Source organism: Lepisosteus platostomus, chromosome 16, assembly GCF_059453375.1.
Source record: "Lepisosteus platostomus isolate fLepPlt1 chromosome 16, fLepPlt1.hap1, whole genome shotgun sequence".
Taxonomy (NCBI): domain Eukaryota; kingdom Metazoa; phylum Chordata; class Actinopteri; order Semionotiformes; family Lepisosteidae; genus Lepisosteus; species Lepisosteus platostomus.
The window spans coordinates 21,414,798-21,434,580 of record NC_142626.1 but is presented as its reverse complement, the minus strand read 5'-3'; the positions used below and the strand labels follow the sequence as shown (position 1 = coordinate 21,434,580).

At 47.4% G+C, this 19,783-nt stretch overlaps 1 long non-coding RNA gene and 1 gene segment (V, D, J or C); one reads left to right on the top strand and one right to left on the bottom strand.

Annotated features, from left to right (window-relative positions):
• The window catches only part of LOC148647025 (Ig kappa chain V-III region MOPC 63-like), a 482,291-nt gene that overhangs the window by 450,512 nt on the left and 11,996 nt on the right, over nucleotides 1–19,783 (top strand).
• LOC148647026 (uncharacterized) lies at nucleotides 17,116–19,453 on the bottom strand. The gene is made up of 2 exons (XR_015927579.1): nucleotides 19,203–19,453; nucleotides 17,116–18,953 (listed from the first exon to the last, which is right to left on the bottom strand). It is a non-coding gene; the product is annotated as an uncharacterized LOC148647026 (long non-coding RNA).

The window sequence follows — 19,783 nt, the reverse complement described above, 5'->3', positions numbered from 1 at the left end:
ACCTGGATGATGCAACAGCAGCCAAAGTGTCCCAGGAGGAGGCCATGATGGGTAAAGGACAGGGGAAATTTAGCTAGGATGCCAGGGGTAACACCCCTACTCTTTTCACTAAACACGCCGGGATTTTTAATGACCATATAGAGTCAGCACCTTGTTAAGGTCTCATCCGAAGAACGGCACCTTTGTATATGTACAGTATATGTTGACTGTCACTATATTTGGGCATTAGGACCCACACAGAAAACAGAGTTAGCTCCCCCTACTGGTCCAAGTAACACCTTTCCAGCAGTAACCTTCTTCTCTCCCAGGAGTTACAGGGTGATATAGCTCAGACTGTGCCTAAGTGTACATAATGTAAACCCAGAGAGCAGCGTGTGTCTAAATGTTTCTAATCTAAACCCAAAGATCAACATGTGTATGATCTTAGAACTTAGAGCTGACAATGCTAAAGGTGGTACCCACTACTTTCAAAACTGGTCAATTAAGTTCAATAGCTCGTTAACTATAGTATAAGTGGAACGATGGTTTGTGACAGAGTCCCTAGCTGGCAGTAGGAAACGGTGGAGAGGCTGTAGTTACAGAACTAAACCACTTGGGTCGCAAGTGAAGGGTTGACAGGGGCTGATGAGGTTCTCTCAGCTGAGTGTGGTCAGCAGAGTAAGACTGATGAATCTCTTTATAAACATGCTCTTTTCATGACCATGAAAAACAGAGTCAGTTTGGAAATGAGTATTGTTGACAACTTCTGTGTTGGAAGAACTAAAAATCAATGGTGCAATCTCACCTTTTGGATAATTCAGCCCTTAGCCAGCCAAGGGAAGACAGATCGAATCTCTGTCTAAGTCATAAACTGTGCAGCCCTAATTAAACTAGAAGCCTGTATTTAAGTGTTTAGATTAAGTAAAATGTGATTTTAAGTAATAGCTGATTATGAATATTCCAATTGCTGTAGAATATGAAATATAAACTGTATATTTGCATGCCTCAGTCTCTGTTAAACATGGTATCACCTCCACCAGTAATGTGTCTAAACACATAGAGCCAAGTGCTGCTTTAACCAGACTCTCCACACTCCACTCCATTCTAGCTGTGTTGATTGGAATAAGGGCTCAGTTGATTGTGTCTCATTCTCTTTGCCTTAGAAAGCTGCTCTCTGTCTAGACCTGCTGTTCTGGAAGTGTTCATGCTAAACTGCTCATCTTCCTCTGTCACAACACACAATACTAAGCCTATGATTCCAGCAGTGACTGGGTGCAAGGGCTGCTGAACCCAGGAAGTCAATTTGCATAGAAAAGACACTTTGCATTGGCAGTACATGCTATGGGAGTGTTTATAGCCCTGTGAGTTTAACACTTCATGACCGAGAGCTGCACTTCAGGGAAACAGAACCCATAGCAACAATGACTTTCATTACCATCTTCATCTGGACACTCCTCATCTCCGCTCAAGGTAGGAATGTGTCTGAAATATTTGATGAACGTAGTTTACAACTATAGGTAAAAATGAAATGTTTTGTATAAAACAGGAACTCAATGAAAAACAATATGATATTTACTATTAATCATAATTTCATAAATATCATAATTTGAATTTAATTATGTTCTCTTTGTCATTTGCAGAATCCAGTGGACAGATAACTGTGACTCAGACTCCAGCAGTGAAATCTGTTCTCCCTGGACAGACAGTCACTGTGAACTGTAAGACCAGTGCAGCACTATACAATAACAGATTCCTAGCCTGGTACCAAAAGAAAGCTGGAGAAACTCATAAATTCCTGATCTATGCAGCAACTATCCGTCAGACTGGGATCCCAGACCGTTTCAGTGGCAGTGGATCTGGGACTGACTTCACTCTGACCATCACAGGAGTCCAGGCTGAAGATGCAGCAGATTATTACTGTCTGGCTCATTCTACTAGTGGCCTGTACACACAGTGTTACACACCCGTACAAAAACCTCCCTCAGCAGGACTGCACAGCAACTGCACTGCTGCAGCTGGGACCTCCTGCAGGTGCTGAGGGTGAAGGCAAAGACACAGGACACAGCCTGTAGAGGAGCTAAGTTGCAAAGAGACACAATGAGCTTCATGTGTATTATTAAAAGATTACTATTATATTTGACTTTATTAAAGTTAATAATGTTAATACAAACATAAGTTTAATTTCAAGAATAAACAAAATAAAAACTAAAATACACCCAGTGCATAAGTATTCTCCCACAAAGTCTAAATCTGGTGGAAGCAACATGAAAAGAATTTCTGTACATCTTTGACTCTTTTTGGATACGTTTTTACCAACTGTGCACATCATGATGGTGCAATTTCTTTATATGTTCTTCTTTACAAATGTAGCGGCAATGCTTGTTAATAAGACAGAATTAAGCATTGGTATGCTCCTAAAAGAGGCCCCATCTCACCCTCCATCTCTGTGGTGCAGCCACAGAGAAAGAATTCATGCAAGCTGGTTTAAGAGTGTTTTCTTGTGATAAGAAACAAGCTCCCAGACAGGGATGCAATTAGCTAAGCCTGGCTATCATGATCAATGGTCATCTATTGGCGCCTATCAGTCTAGGGAGTGCCGAATGGACATCTGGACTGCATTCCTAAGTGTCAAGAGTAAGTGACTTATATCTCACCTTGACCAACCAATCAGGGACCGGCAGGGCGTGGTAATACCACGTGGGTCTCCAATGCCCGCCAAACTCTCAACCAATCAGCACACATCTGGGTCTTGATCAAAAAGGGAGCGCAAGCTCAGTTCTGGGCTCTCCTTGGCCATTTTCGCGCATCCTCAGAGACAATCACGTGACGACTGCTGTTGTCTGCAAAAGGACTTGGACTTTGTTCTAAGCGCGAGGCCGAGGAACCCGTACATACTCAGAATTCTACCAACGTGAATGCTCCGCTTGATCAACAGCAGCCTACAGTTGGACCCTCGTCGACAACCTGAATAGCTTATTCAGAAGCAGCGCTGGACCGGGAACGAACCAGTTTCTTCCCAGGCAAAAGAGTGACTTGTGAGGACTCGCGGTCACACTCTGTGCATAGAGACTTTCTACTAGCCAGCCGGACTGCTGGTAGATCCCCTCGGAGCAACGACTGCCCTGCGCGCCGCAGTTAGATTCCTCCGCCCGTCCTACTCCGAGCTGCACCTCGACTGGTTGGCCGGTAGCCAGAGGACGCCGTCACAACGCCCATTGGACAACCGCTGCAACAGAGGCTGCAACAGAGCCTGTCAGCTGGTTTGGTGTTCGTGCCGGGAAACTCCAAATCCAAACACAGTGGATAAGTAAACCCCATGTTCTACATTGCGTCTCGAGAATTCAATTGTACCTCAACACAAGTTGTTATCAATTTAATTCATGAGTAATGTATTTACTTCCGAGTTTAGAGTAACAGTGGGTAATAACACTGATTAGCGATTTGGTAACCGAACGATATATATTGACATATATTCTCTGTTGTGTATCTCTTTGTGTTTGCATCTCTTCGAGATTATATACCTTGTATATTGATAACCCTCACCGTAAGGTCTGCCGCTCGTATCCAGGCAGACTAGTATATGTTTGTTGCACAGTTATATTAATAAATGTATCCCGTGTATTGAACCCGTGTGTGTGCGTTGTTAGTTGTTCTGACGATTGATTTTCTAAAAGCCCCAACGAACAACCTCGTGATTACTGCTACAATTAATAATTGTCTCAGTAAACCCATCAAAACCTCTACATTTAATGGCGTCCCTGGGTGGGCGGAGTTAAGAATGAAATGAGAATCAATCGCACAGAATAACTGATATTGCTGTGAGTTCAAGTTCAGCACAGCGCCGCGGCTTCTATACGCGAATACCGGGTGTGCTGATAACTGCGCAAAGAAATCCCCCTGTTTTCTAGCGTTTAGTGTAACGTGTGCTGATTGGAAATCCATCTGCTCGGGTGTTTAGATTCCATACTGTATTTTGGTAAAAGAAAAAAAAAAGTAATACTCTTAAAGTTTCTCTGACGTAATGACAATGGCTGCTAAAATGTCTGAAGTGGAGTCGCTTATAAGTACTATTTCTAGCGACGACAATCCTGGTTACTGGAGCGGTATCGAAAAGTTGAACTTTGATGATATTGAGAAGCTGCAAGTAGATTTAGTAGCTAAAGTAGCGAACCAGCTTAACACAGGAGGGTCCGTGAACGCAGTTCAGGTCCTATCGAGTTTCGCCTTAAATCTAGCTAAACAGCTGGAACTGTCTTTGTCCGAGCTGACAAAGTTTCAAAAGCTTCAGGGAAAGCTAGAAAGATATAAGGCGGAGCGAGTTGAGTTGTTGGATATAATCAGAGAAAAGAGAATGAAAAATGAGGAAAGTGAAGACAGACTCAGGGAAGTTTTAGGTAAATTAGATGACCTGTCTGCTAGAGAAACTGCGGCTGAGGTAGCTAGGAGAGACCTGGAAGCGAGCTTGAAAGAAAAAGAAAAAGAAATTGAGAGTTTAAATGAGCTCAGCCAGGAAAGGCAAAAGGAGTTAGATGCTGCCATCCTGGAAGCAAAACAGGCTAGATCCCACTTGCATGCCAGCCCACCTAGCAGCCCGGAGCGCTCACCCAGCGCGCCGGGAGGAGGTTTCTCCCGGCCAGGGTCTGTGGTCGGATCGGTATGGGGGAGATCGCCGAGTCCTGCGCGAGCCGCAAGGGCGATGCAATTCAGGCAGAGACCCCCTGCTCCTGATCACGGCTGTCCCCCTGCCCGCGGAGAAACCGTAAAAGTTAACCTCCACTCCCTGAGGCAGTTAGCCAAAGATGTAGAAAGGTTTGACCTGTCAGTGTCAGGGAACAATGTGGAAACCTACATCGATGAGCTGAGACATACTTTGCAGTTTATGCCCGGAGCGTCCGAACAGGAAAAGGCTTTGTTAGTAAGGAAAACTACTAGCCGAGCGGTACACGAGTGGATGTCCAGACAAGGACCGGAGGTCTGTAATAGCTTTGAGGAGCTGTGTCAGGCAATGATCGGAGAATTTTCGGCTTTTATCGATCCCATAGCCGCCGTGGCCGCTGCGCACCATATTAAGCACGAAAAAGCTGAAGCCCCTCGCGACTATTATGAGAGGCTTAGGCGCACTTATTTTGCAGGGCAGAATGAAGAGGGTTGCGAAGAGAACGTGAATTTCAAAGGTTTATTCATTGCTAATCTGCATCCCTCAGTCAGGAAAATGATTGTGATGCACACAGATGCAAAAGCGATGAAAATGGCTGACATTAGAAGGTTGGCTCAAAAAGCCTGGGGAGCTGAAGTCTCTGCTTCCTCAGAGCGAAAACCTGCTAAAACGGCCGTGTTCGCCACTAAAGCCAGCAGGGTTGACGACTCGCCTCAGCTCGAGGGAGCTGAGGTTCCTGAGCCCTATAAGCCCCGGCGCAAAATAGGCAGGCAGGACCGCACTAAGCGTCAGAGCCGCCGTGAGCGCTACGGGGAAGGCAAGGGCTCAGGCAGAGCCTATTATAAGGCTGGACGAAAGGAGCCCGCCTGGCCCGGCTTGAACAAGCCCTGCTTGAGAGACCAGGACAGGGTAAACCTTCCGCACCGAATGCCGGAAGCGTGAATGAGCTTAGGGGGACCACGCCCCTTCTCACTGGAGGAGGCGGGGATCCACCCCAAACCCCTCCCTCAGTCTATCTGATTGGGTGGGAGGGTTCCTGCCTGAAAGAAGGCTGTGACTCTGAGTTGGGCGCTGACCCCGCCCCTGAAGTCAAAGGAAAGGCAGGCTTCCAACAATTCTTAGGGAATCTCAGTCAGAAAGGCAAAGCAAGGCGTATTTATATCAAGGTTTCTCTTGAAAGCGTCTTATATAGAGAAGCACTGATTGACACTGGGGCTGAAATTAGTTTGATGTCAGCCGATCTACTCAGCGAGCTCAAACGAGTAGCGAAAGGAAAAGGCATCAGACTTAAGGTAGAACCGTGTAAGATAGATATTTCCAGCTATACCCAGGATCATGCCAGGATCACACACCGAGTGTGGGTGGCACTTAGGTTCGGGCCAATGAATGTGGTGCATCCTGTTTACATCTCTAGGTTTAAAACAGAGCCACTACTCATTGGCCAAGACCTGCTTGACAGGCTGGAGCCTCTGGTGGACTGCCAGCGTGGAAAATTGTGGGCTCAGGTCAAAAACCCTAAGCCTGTCGTACAGCAAAAAGGGGGGTTCAGTGGTTATGCTGTGACCACACAGTGCCCACTGAACACTATAGCTGAGTTGGAGGTTCCACCTGGTTCCTCTGGACGAGAAATAAATGTCTCTTCTTGCTTTCCAAAACTACAGGGAAGTCCTGCCCAGGCCAGCATTCCCACGGTCTCCCAACTACAGGAGCAGTGCTCCGAGCAGCTGCTTGACCCGCCAGGTAAAGCACACCCCTTTTTCATCCCTGAAGAAGAGTGGATCTCCCTGTCCGGTAATGAATGGGAGTCCTTTCTGTGCGCCCTGGTACCTCAGGGGGACCAGGACTACCACCCCATGGTGGTGGGAGGGGTCCAGGTGGCAGAAGTGCAGGTTGATGATGTAATTCTCAGCCTCAGCTCTGAGAAGTCCATAATCAGTGAAGGTCTGTTCAAGGACCTGTCGCGAAGCCGTCAGGTGACCCTAGTGACGCAGTCACAGGTTCTGTGGTGGGCACCCCCACCTCATAGGTCCATTTGGAGCAAAGGAAGTTGTGTAGCTTCCATCTCCATCGGAAAAAGGAAGTTTGCTCACTACTTCCAGGTAGCACCTCAGCTGACCCATTCGGTCTGTATTGGTGCAGACCTCTTGGTTCGACTGGGCGCCCAGCTGGACACAGTAAACAGTGTGTTGTGGACACGGGTGAACCCAGATGCCCACTCTCTAAGCGGCGACCCCGAGAACATTCGGTCAGGTCAGACGATTCCTCAGGCCTGCCAGGTTGTAAATGAATCGGACCTGATCGTTCCTGCATCAACAGCAGGGTTTCCGGTACGCCTTGTCCTGAAGAAGGGACAGAGAATGGATGCTGAGATGGTTTTCTTCCAACCATCAGCTCAGTTTATCAGACTGAACCTAGCAGTCTGTGGTACCCCCAGACTGGAACGGAATGGCCGAGCCACCTGCCTGTTGGTGCAGAACATAGCAAAACAAGATGTCAAAATCCCTGCTCGCACTGACATGGGACTGGTAATTGACAATGGTTTCTATGATTTCGAACTGGCCATCCCAGTACTGGGGCAGCTCCCTGGTCCCTTGGCCAGGGAGGGGGGAAACGAGCAGGTGTACTACACCTACCCCCAGCGGATGATCGCAATTATGCCAATAGAGGGATTCTGCAACCAGGAGGTGTGCAGAGTGGACCTTAGCGATAAGGATGAGATGGTTGTGTACACAGTACACGCAGGTGTTCCGACGGACCACTCAGCTAAGAGTGCGACCCGGGATACCGCCATGCCGTCAAAAGCGGGGTTCCTAGAGCAGGTACAGGAACAGGTTGGTAAGGCAGATGCCCTGGAAACGGAAAGCCAGCGTCAGCAGCTGCGTCAGATCTTCCAGGATTTCCAGGAAGTGTTTGCACGGGATGCCTATGACTGCGGGGTGACGGATTTGCACACAGTGCGCATTCCCACAGCCCCTGGCGCCCGCCCAACCTATGTCAGGCAGTATCGCATTCCCCTCACGGCATACGAGTCCATAAAGCAGACGTTGGATGCTCTACTAGAGCGTCAGATCATAAGGGAGTGCAACTCCACTTATAACTCCCCACTGTGGCCGGTGCTGAAACCCAATGGTAAGTGGCGTCTGACCATTGACTACCGGCAGCTGAATAAACAGGTTCCTTTGTCACGATGGCCAATGATCTACCTAGATCAGGAGTTAGCCAAGGTGACAACAGCGAAATATTTCACCACAGTGGATGTGGCCAATGGGTTCTGGACCCTTAAGGTAGAACCGACAGACCAGTACAAACTGGCCTTTTCCTTCGGAAACAGGCAGTTCACCTGGAATCGATGCCCCTTTGGGTATTCCAACTCCCCAGCGGAGTTCAACATATTTCTGCACAAAGCCATGAGTGATGCAGCCGCCAGGGGCAACCTGGTCTATGTGGACGATATTCTGATGCGGAGTCAGACCTGGGAAGAACACATGGCCGAGATCAGGCATGTGTTGACCCAGCTCTCCCGTGCAGGGGCCAAACTGTCTCTGGCTAAGGGACAGTGGTGTAGGACCCAAGTGGAGTACGTGGGACTGTTGGTTGGAGCCCAAGGCATACAGCCACAGTCCAGCAGAGTCCAAGCTATCCAGAATATGAAGTCGCCCACTAACCTGTCTGAACTGCGCAGCTTTCTGGGAGTATGTAATTATTCCCGGCAGTTCATTGAGGATTACGCTGAAATAGCAAGGCCCCTCCACAAGCTGTTGCAGAAAGACGTGCCCTTTGAGTGGGGACCTTCCCCAGAACAGGCTGTGATGGAGCTGAAGCGCAAACTCGGTAGTGCGCCGTGCTTGGCCTACCCTGACAAAAATAAGGTCTTCTACCTTGAAGCAGGGTTCTCAGAGCACTGCCTTGGGGCTGCTCTGAGTCAGGAATATGACCAAGAGCGAAGGGTGGTGGCGTATGCCAGTCGAGCCCTGACCCCAGTGGAGCAAAAGTTCTTGGACTGCGAGAAGGCCCTGTTGTCTACGGTCTGGTCGGTAGAACACTTCCGTAGTTATGTAGGGGGACAAAAGATCATCATCGAAACCTGCCACCAACCTGTGACATTCCTGCATAGCCAGAGACTGAAAGCAGGCAGGGTGTCAAATAGCAGGATTGTGGCATGGATGATGGCCCTACAAGGCTATGAGATAGAGGTACGTTATGCACAGAGCAAGAAAATGTACCTGGGACAGGGCCTGGCTTTGGGCCAAGTGTGTCACGGCTGTGACACTGACATGGAAGCTCCAGAAATGATTCCCGCTGCTGAGCTACCGAACAATCATCGGTACTACGATGAGAACGTGGGCCAGGGCTTACCCATGGCCTATGTTGACGGCTGCTCTTTTCGCCACGAACAGCAGGTGCTAGCAGGGGTAGGAGTAGTCTGGCAAGACAATACTCCCTGTGGGCCGACCCGCTATAAGCTAGGACCAAAGACTAGTCAGTATGCGGAAGTAGCTGGGGTGCTGATCACCCTCCAGCAGGCCCTGACAAATGGCCTTAAACAATTTGTCATCTGTAGTGACTCCAACTACGCCCGACATAGCTTCGTGTCCCATCTTCCGTATTGGAAGGGTAACGGCATGAAAAATGCCCGGGGCAAGGAAGTAAAGAACAAAGAGTTGTTCCTGGCCAGTGACAAGCTCACGACCGAGGCTGGAATGATGGTTTACTGGAGGAAGGTGAAGGGACACTCCCAGGTGAAGGGACCCGACAAAGACGGGAATGATGAGGCCGACCGGCTGGCCAAATCTGGCGCCTTAGAGGGTGATCCCTGGCAGTTCCAGCAGGAATGGCTACCCCCAGAAACCGTGGCTGAGGTCAAGGCGGTCACCCGAAGCAGGGCTAGACAGGATGTCGGAGCTGACCCTCAATCTGTAGTGCTTGGGTCACAGGGTTTTAACACCGATCTTGCGGAAATGCAGAAACAGGACCCAGCAATTGGGCAAATGTATCAGCATATCGCTGACCCAGTGCGTCAACCTCTTTCAGAGCAGGTGCTGAGCCAGTCTCCGGAGCTGAAGGAGCTGGCAGAGGTGAAAGACAACCTAAAAATTATAAAGGGGTTGTTGGTTTGTGTACCAGTTGCACAAGGTGTCCCAAAGTGGGTAGTTCCCCGCTGTCATCGGGGGGTCATGATCCAACACGCTCATGACGAACCCTGTGGGGGTCACCGGGGAATCAAGGCCACGTACGACACTATCCAGCAGGTGGCATTCTGGCCTCACATGGGCCAAGACATCGCCGCGTATGTAAAGGGGTGTCTGACGTGTAGCCAGTTCCAACCATCACGGCCCTTGCACCGTGCACCACTCCAGAAAAAGGGCATGACATTCCCCTGGTCCAATCTACAAATGGATTGGGTGGGGCAGCTGGTGAGGTCATCCAGAGGGAACAAATATTTCCTCACTGTTACATGTGCATTCACAAAATGGATTGAGTGCCTCCCAGCACCCAACGACACGGCAGAGACAACTGCAGTGCTGTTGGTGAACCATGTGTTCAGTCGATGGGGACTCCCCCTGACCGTGGACTCGGATCGGGGAACCCATTTCACAGCTACAGTAATGGCAACCCTGTGGAATATGCTTGGGGTCAAGGCCCAGTTGCATATCTCCTACCACCCTCAATCCTCGGGCCAGGCAGAAAGGGCAAACCGAACGGTGGTTAGTATGCTCAAAAAGTTTGTCTCCACCAACAGTAGGGACTGGGACATTAAGCTGCCCCTGGTTCTGATGGCCATCCGAGCCACGCCCCATTGCTCTACGGGGGTCCCACCTTTTGAGATGATGACAGGTCGGAAGATGACTCTTCCCCTACACTGTCTCTATGGGGTGGAGGACCTGAGCACGACGGGGGCTGCTACGGCCCATCAGTATATGTCAGACCTGCGAGCACATCTGCAGGCAACCTTTGCTTTTGCCCAGAACAATCTGGGAAGGAGTGCAGAGGGTAGGAAAGCATACTATGACCGAAAGGCAGTTAACCAGGAACTCCAAGTAGGAGACAAGGTCCTGTACTTCCAATTTGCCAAACCCACAGGGGTGGCCCGGAAGTTCTTACCCAGTTGGACAGGACCCCACGAGATTGTCGATAAGGTATCACCGGTAGCTTATCGAATTCGGATTGAAAAGGGAAGGCAATCTCTGGTCTACAAGTGGGTGCATCGCAACCACCTCCGGTTGTATCGCCCATCTCAAATGGCGCCGGAGGACACAGAATAGGGTTAAAAGTCTAAACCCGATCAAAGAGGGGGGTGCCCCTTTGTAGTTGCAGGTAGTTAGGTACTGTAGTGTAGGTCCTGCTAGGAAAATATATTCAAAAATATAGTGGAACTGTACCATGTGCCTCATCTGTGTTCCAGAATGGGAATCCTAAAACTGCCACGGCTGGTCCTGACAGTACTGTGGATCACCTGGACACAGCCCCTTGAAGTTGTGGAACCCGGTCCTCCTACCGGCATAGTCCTGCAGGACGCTCCCGGATTGTTGTTAACAAATTGCAGAACATATACTCAGCGAGTGTATGTACGGCTGGACCCACATGATGTGTTTCGGAAGCACATCAACATGAACAGTAGGGTGTCCTATCATGGTAGGCAGTGGGCTGGGGATACTGTATGGCATGCCCAGCTAGACACTATACACATGCTCCGCCAGCTGAGGAAGGCAACAGTCACCCAGGAGGAGATGACAGGCCTCAGCCGCCCCAAAAGGTTCTTGGGGAGTCTGATTGCTGCGGCCTCCGCCGTGGGTTCGCTATTTTCAGCTGGTCTGTTTGCTGCTAACACTGTCACCCTGACCACCCTGAGAAGGCAGGTGTCTGGGTTACGTAAGGAAATGCCAGAAATTTATGACAAGCTGTATCAACAGCAGCAGCGGCTGGAAAGCCTAGGGAAAACCTTACAGGGCACAATTTTAGCAGTAAACCTTCATGCAGCACTGTTAAATAACACCCTCCACACCGTGGGCAGGATTGTCGACGTGTTACAGTGGGACTATGCTTATGTGCAACAGGTCAGAATGCTGATGCAGGATCTGCTTAGGGAGCTTAGTGCCACAGTAACTAGCCTAGCCATGGGACAGATTCCAACCTACTTGGTTCCACTGTCCTTAGTAGAAGAAGTACTGAAGACAACCACTTCCGAGATGGTGCAGCCATTGCAAGTACATCTTGCATACAGTCTAGGCAGTGCCATTCCCATACATGTCAACCCTGAAGCCAAGGAAATAGGTTTCCTGTTGAACCTTCCCATCGTGAGTAGCAAGGATATCTATAGACTCAAGTCTATATTGAACGTTGGCTTCTGGAGGGGGGACATGCATGTGAAGTTGACCACCCCACCGCTCGTAGCTTACCAGGAGGATGATCCGAATTTGTACCTTGTTCCAAACCTGGAACTGTGTATATCAACCAAGGATATCCACTGGGTATGCCCAAGTAAGCCATTCCTTAGGGACATAACTCAGAGGTTGTGTGGTATCAGAAAGGGGGCTGCCACTGAAAAGTGTAAAGCCACAGTGACGAGCAAACGTGAGGTTAACGAACCCCAGGTTGAGCAGGTGGGAAAGAAATGGCTGGTCAGCACACCACAGTTAACGGTTACAATAACCTATGACAGACATGATACAGCTACCGAAGTGCAGCTACCCAACCAAACAGTTTTTCTACAGGTTCCTGAAGGAGCTATAGTGCATCTCAACGATTTAGCACTGTATCACCTGGAGTCAGAACTGTATGAAACGGAACTCGAGATTGTGGACGCTTCCAGAGGACACAGCGTTGACTTGGATGAGAGAATCCAAGAGACAGTAAGTCTTGAGGGTGTACAGGTAGTCGAATTTGTTCTCAACGACACAAACTTAAAAACTACACTGGTAGGTCCCAAGCACAGTCGTTGTGGATCCTCTGGGGCGCTAGGAACAGTAAACGTGGTCATCTTGACACTGCTGCTGGGTAGCTGGATCATGGCTGGGTAAATGTGTTGGATGCTGTTCTCTTGTATCAAAGCCTTGCGGGGTAGTTTGAATGAGACAAAGGGAGCAATGGTTTATCACCGAAATCAGGTAACCACGCCCAAACGTCTGCCTGCTGCAGAGCTATCCGATACTGATAGTGAACTGCCGGAAGTTTAAGGTCTAGGGCTAATGATGACGCCCGATGCCTCATTTCTATGTACCTTATAACTGAGAGCAGGTATACGCAATGTTCTTTCCAACACTATTTCCTGTACAAATTCTCGAGAGGTAATGTGAATATTGGGTGGTAGAATCCACCAGGGTACAACAGACATCACTTAACTCTGTTTTTGTTTTGAAGGCAACAACGCCTCAGGACCTCGCGACCTTCAAAAAGGGGGGATATGTAGCGGCAATGCTTGTTAATAAGACAGAATTAAGCATTGGTATGCTCCTAAAAGAGGCCCCATCTCACCCTCCATCTCTGTGGTGCAGCCACAGAGAAAGAATTCATGCAAGCTGATTTAAGAGTGTTTTCTTGTGATAAGAAACAAGCTCCCAGACGGGGATGCAATTAGCTGAGCCTGGCTATCATGATCAATGGTCATCTATTGGCGCCTATCAGTCTAGGGAGTGCCGAATGGACATCTGGACTGCATTCCTAAGTGTCAAGAGTAAGTGACTTATATCTCACCTTGACCAACCAATCAGGGACCGGCAGGGCGTGGTAATACCACGTGGGTCTCCAATGCCCGCCAAACTCTCAACCAATCAGCACACATCTGGGTCTTGATCAAAAAGGGAGCGCAAGCTCAGTTCTGGGCTCTCCTTGGCCATTTTCGCGCATCCTCAGAGACAATCACGTGACGACTGCTGTTGTCTGCAAAAGGACTTGGACTTTGTTCTAAGCGCGAGGCCGAGGAACCCGTACGTACTCAGAATTCTACCAACGTGAATGCTCCGCTTGATCAACGGCAGCCTACAGTTGGACCCTCGTCGACAACCTGAATAGCTTATTCAGAAGCAGCGCTGGACCGGGAACGAACCAGTTTCTTCCCAGGCAAAAGAGTGACTTGTGAGGACTCGCGGTCACACTCTGTGCATAGAGACTTTCTACTAGCCAGCCGGACTGCTGGTAGATCCCCTCGGAGCAACGACTGCCCTGCGCGCCGCAGTTAGATTCCTCCGCCCGTCCTACTCCGAGCTGCACCTCGACTGGTTGGCCGGTAGCCAGAGGACGCCGTCACAACGCCCATTGGACAACCGCTGCAACAGAGGCTGCAACAGAGCCTGTCAGCTGGTTTGGTGTTCGTGCCGGGAAACTCCAAATCCAAACACAGTGGATAAGTAAACCCCATGTTCTACATTGCGTCTCGAGAATTCAATTGTACCTCAACACAAGTTGTTATCAATTTAATTCATGAGTAATGTATTTACTTCCGAGTTTAGAATAACAGTGGGTAATAACACTGATTAGCGATTTGGTAACCGAACGATATATATTGACATATATTCTCTGTTGTGTATCTCTTTGTGTTTGCATCTCTTCGAGATTATATACCTTGTATATTGATAACCCTCACCGTAAGGTCTGCCGCTCGTATCCAGGCAGACTAGTATATGTTTGTTGCACAGTTATATTAATAAATGTATCCCGTGTATTGAACCCGTGTGTGTGCGTTGTTAGTTGTTCTGACGATTGATTTTCTAAAAGCCCCAACGAACAACCTCGTGATTACTGCTACAATTAATAATTGTCTCAGTAAACCCATCAAAACCTCTACACAAATATACTCAAGCTCTGATCAACAGCAATTTTATTTCTAGTGCTCTGTCTTGGTCACTCATTGACATTTTCTTTCTTATTCTTGAGTCACTCCAATGCTGATTTAGCCTTATGATTTGGGTCATTGTCCTGTTCAAAGTTGAATTTTAATCTCAGAAATGAGAACTTTAGCAGAGTAAAGCAGGTTTTACTCTGACATTTGCTACTTTGCTCCATTAATTGCCCCCTCACTCTTGACAAATGGAGTTTATTTAACGAAAGTTTGGGAGGGATGACAACAACCACACTCAATCATTCCCAGCCGTCGGAAATTAGCAATCACTCCCTTCATCCTTCCTCCACCAAATGCTATAAATACCAAATGCGATATCTCTCTTCCTAGTGTGCGACTTTTGCATCCCACCTCCACCCCAACTCCACTTCTGCAGCTACTCCTTGGATACCTTGCGTGGGGATCCTGGCCTCCTCGTCCTATGGCCAGGAGGTTGGCTCTCAGCCAAGCGGGTTAAGCCAAATATTCGCTCCACAATAGTTAATTACACTTTGATCTTGGGCGTTGTCATTCCAAGTGAAGTCTCCCAGTTCCTGCTGAGGAGAAGCAGAACTATAACCTGAAGCTGCTCCACCATGCTTGGCAGTAGGGCTGCTGCTGACTGAGTGATGGACTCTATTGGGGTTGTGCCAGGTGTAACACTTTGTATTTAGACCACAAAATTCCAGTTTAGTCTCATGAATGTTTTGCAGTAACACTGTGCTGAATTTTATTTCAGTAATGGCTTCAGTATTTCATCAATGGTATTCTTGCTTCTGATGTTAAAGCTAGCACAGTTGACTGATATTGTTGACTCGAAGGCAGCCAGCATCTATATTACCCTACAACTCAGAACTGGGTGGTGGTTAGTGTGTTTATATAAACAAAAAATGGTGCAAAAATGTTGCAATACTCTCCAGTCACTGCTCATCATCAGTGAAATTAATAACAGTGTTACTGTTAAGAGGTGTCAGCCCTTCTGTTTACCAAGGGAATTTACTACTGTTCTTTTTGTGGCTGTGTACATCCTGCCCAGCACCGACTCTAAAGAGGTGTTGCGAGTCCTTTACGGGGCCATCAGCGATCTGCAAACTGCTCACCCCATGGCTTTGTCATTGTTGCCGGCGACTTCAATGGTGCGGATCTTAAGACAGTTCTTCCTAAATTTTGTCAATGTGTTAATTTTACAACCAGAAGGGATAACATTATGGACTTAGTTTACACAAATATCAATGCATACAAGGCTGTTCCCCGCCCCCACCTGGGCTACTCTGACCACATCTCTGTTATGTTTATTCCAGCATACAGACTGCAGCTCAAACTTGCCAAACCAGTTCTGAAACAGATCAGAGTATGGTCAGAGGGAGCTATCTCAGCATTACAGGACTGATTTAAGCACACAGACTGGAATATGTTCAGGGAGGCTGCTACCTATGATCTTCTCATTAATTTAGAGTATGCAGCATCTGTGACTGGCTACATCAGTAAGTCTAAAGATGACGTCACTGTCTCTAAATCTATCATCACAAGGGACAACCAGAAGCCATGGCTGACTGCAGAGGTCCACTCACTGCTAAGAACCCATGATGCTGCATTTAGATCAGGCGATAAGGCAGCCCTCAGGACTGCGAGGGCCAACCTATCTCATGCCATCAAGGAGGCAAAACGAACCTATGCAAGGAAAATCCATGGCCACTTCCTGGACACTAGAGATATGCGGTGCATGTGGCAGGACATCCAGGCCATTACTGATTACAGGACTATTCCACGTGCCAGTGATGGTGATGCCTCCCTTCCAGATGTGCTGAATAACTTCTATGCATGGTTCGAAGCACTGAATGTTGTGCCTGCGAGGAAAACCACACTTCCTCCCGATGATCAGGTGCTTTGCCTGTCCACAGCTGATATGAAGAGGACATTAGCCAAAGTTAATCCACGTAAGGCTGCTGGACCTGATAATATTCCTTGAGCATGCAACTAGGTATGTGCAAAACAGCAGAACAGCTAGCTGAAGTCCTCACAAATATTTTTAATATCTCCTTGTGCCAGGCTGCCATCTACATATGCCTAATATCCACCAATATTATACCAGTGCCGAATAAGTCAGCTGTGTTCTGCCTCAATGATTACTGCTCCGTGGTGCTCACAACAATTATCATGAAGTGCTTCGAAAGGCCACATAAAGTCCAGACTCCCTACCCCTCTGAACCCCCTTCAGTTTGCATACCACCCCAACCGGTCTACTGATGATACTGTATCTCTTGCCCTCCACCTGGCCCTGTCCCACCTGAACAAGAAAGACACTTATGTAAGAATGCTGTTCATTGACTTCAACTCAGCATTCAATACAACCATCCCCCAGAAGCTGATAGGAAAATTGAGGTTGCTTAATCTCAATGCCTCCCTCTGTAACTGGATTCTGGACTTTCTGACCAAGAGACCTCAGACAGTCCGGATCGGTAATAACATTTCCAGCTCCATCACAATGAGCACCGGAACCCCCCAGGACTGTGTGCTCATCCCACTGCTGTTCACACTGATGACTTAAGACGATTCTGCCAAGCACGGATCAACTGCATCATCAAGTTTGCTGATGACACAACATAAAGAGAGGAGGTGGAGCAACTAGTGGACTAGTGCACAAACAACATCCTGTCTCTTAATCTAGATACAACAAAAGAGATAATCATTGATTTCAGTAGGACCCACGCTGATCACTCCCCACTGCACATCAACAGCTCCCTTGTGGAGATAGGTAGAAGCATCAAGTTTCTTGGTGTACACATTACAGATGACTTCACCTGGTCCCTCAATACCACCTCACTAGCCAAGAAAGCACAGCAGCATCTCTATTTCCTGCGGTGACTGAGGAGGGCAGACCTTCCCCCGCCCATTCTTACCACTCTCTACAGAAGCACCATTGAGAGCACCTTGACCAGTTGTATCGCCTGGTCACCTTGACCAGCTGCTTCAGACCGCAAGACCCTGCAACGAATTATGGAAACAGCTGAAAACATCATTGGAGTCTCCCTCTCTTCCATTTCTGTCATCTGTCACAAACGCAGCTTACACAGGGTCTCCAGTATTGTAGATGACCCTTCCCACCCCTCCCATAAACTATTTGCCCTCCAACCATCTGGACAAAGATATCGCAGTGTATGGGCTAGCTCAACCAGACTCTGTAACAGCTTTTTCCCGCAGGCTGTCAGGCTCCTCAACACCCTGGAATCTACTTGCACCCACTCCAATTCCAGAAACAGGGTTTAAATTCCCCCAGTGTTTAGTGTATATTGTATGATGTATTCTTTGTACTATTCTGTAATAGTTAAATTGCACTATGTGTATATCCTGTGTACACTGGCTTAGCAAATGTGCATCCTTTGTACAATGTCTATGTCAGTGTCCTGTCTGTAATTGCATTGTGGACCAGGAGAAACGATATTTGGTCGGTCTAGATAATATTGGTCTGAGCTCAGGATTCAGCAATGTGGTTAAAGTGTTAGGTGCCAACAATTCAACAGTGAAGCTGACAGGCAGTCAGAGTTCTTCCTAGTGTGTCTCTCTAGGAGCCCACTGTCACCTCTGTTGTTTGCCTTCTCTTTGGTACCACTGGCTCAAGTACTCTTTCAATGTACGTTCTGAACCCTGTTTCTTCTGACACTGCTCATCTCTGTGCATCACAACACACTGATGATGTACCACTAAACATAGAGACTGCCAATCTCTACCTCTTTTATCAGCTATTGTGATGAGTTCCTTGCTCTGTCAGGGTGTGAATTGATCCAGGTCTGTATTACTGCCATTTAACTCTGTAGCAGTGAAAGCTGACTGTCCTCTGACTGTGTCAGACGGTTTGCCTAAATTATTCTGGAAGAAATGGACCTGCAGCTAGGAAATGAAGGATTGTGTGCAGAAGCACAATAGAAATGTTTAATTAATCATGCAGTTTTGAGGGATGAATTCAACTCAGTTATTAAGAGTTCCGTTGACAGGAAACCCTGTCAATGCAGAAAGTCCTGCTTTGCCACTGTAACTCAGTGCTTGTGTACAGCTGAGATCCTTCACAGTTTGTGTGCTGTACATTTGCCTTCACCCTCAGCACCTGCAGTAGGTCCCATCTGCAGCAGTTCAGCCTTTGTGTTGCTGAGGGAGGTTTTTGTATGGGTGTATAAGACTGTGTGAACATATAGGCACCACTGAGATTGTGTTCACTCAGACAATAATAATCTGCTGCATCTTCAGCCTGGACTCCTGAGATGGTCAGAGTGAAGTCAATCCCAGATCCACTGCCACTGAAACACTCTGGGATCCCAGTTTGACGGGTAGTTGATGCAAAAATCAGGAGTTTAGGAGTTTCTCTAGCTTTCTGTTGGTACCAGGCTAGTACATGCTTAGAATTATATATGCTCACTGCAGGACTGATCTTACAGTTCACAGTGACACTCTGTCCTGGAGCAGTAGATTTAACTGGAATCTGAGTCACAGTAATCTGTCCTCCGGCTTCTGAAATTTGTAAATAAGACAGAGCATATGGTAAATAGTTACAATTGTAAAAACATATCAGGAAATACAGTATAATATTATGTCTTTTTGTTGTATGATTTCCTTCTTTGAACAAAACATCTTTTGACCTTTAAACATGAGTAATGATAATTATTTATAATGATAAATAATTATCACTACTCATAGTAGTTTATTCTATTCAATTAAATAGCATGTTCATTAAATATTTCAAATCAAATGCATTCCTACCCTGAGTAGAAATGAAGAGTGCCCAGATAAAGACAGTGATTAAAGTCATTGCTGCTGTGGGTTCTGTTGCCATGAAGGACAGTTCTCAGTATGAAGTGTTAAACTCACAGGGTTATAAACACTCCCAGAGCACTGAAGCATGTACCGCCAATGCAAAGTGCCTTTTCTATGCAAATAATTCTGGTGTAGCTCTTCCTTCTGTTTGATAATCCAACAGAACAGTAACAGTAATCCTTTCACTGGGAGTCAGAAGCACAAGAATAACTAGAAGCAAACAGAAGATGTCTGGAGTCTGCCGTATTGAGAAAACCTGCTCCCATACTGGAAAAAGTCTTTATTTTGACAGACTCAAAATTCCAGCATTTATTCAGAATGTTTTTTTAGAAAATAAGTAATCTGTGTCTCTGCATATCAGACTTTGTGCCTTTAAACCCACCTTACTTATTTATCCTTTGTTTGAATGATTTTGTCTTTTGAGAGTTAAATATACATTTATAAGCATGTTGATGTTGATTTAGAACATAACCAGTGTGATGCAATCCAGCCTCCTGAGATCTCTCCTCATATGAAAAATAGCAGCA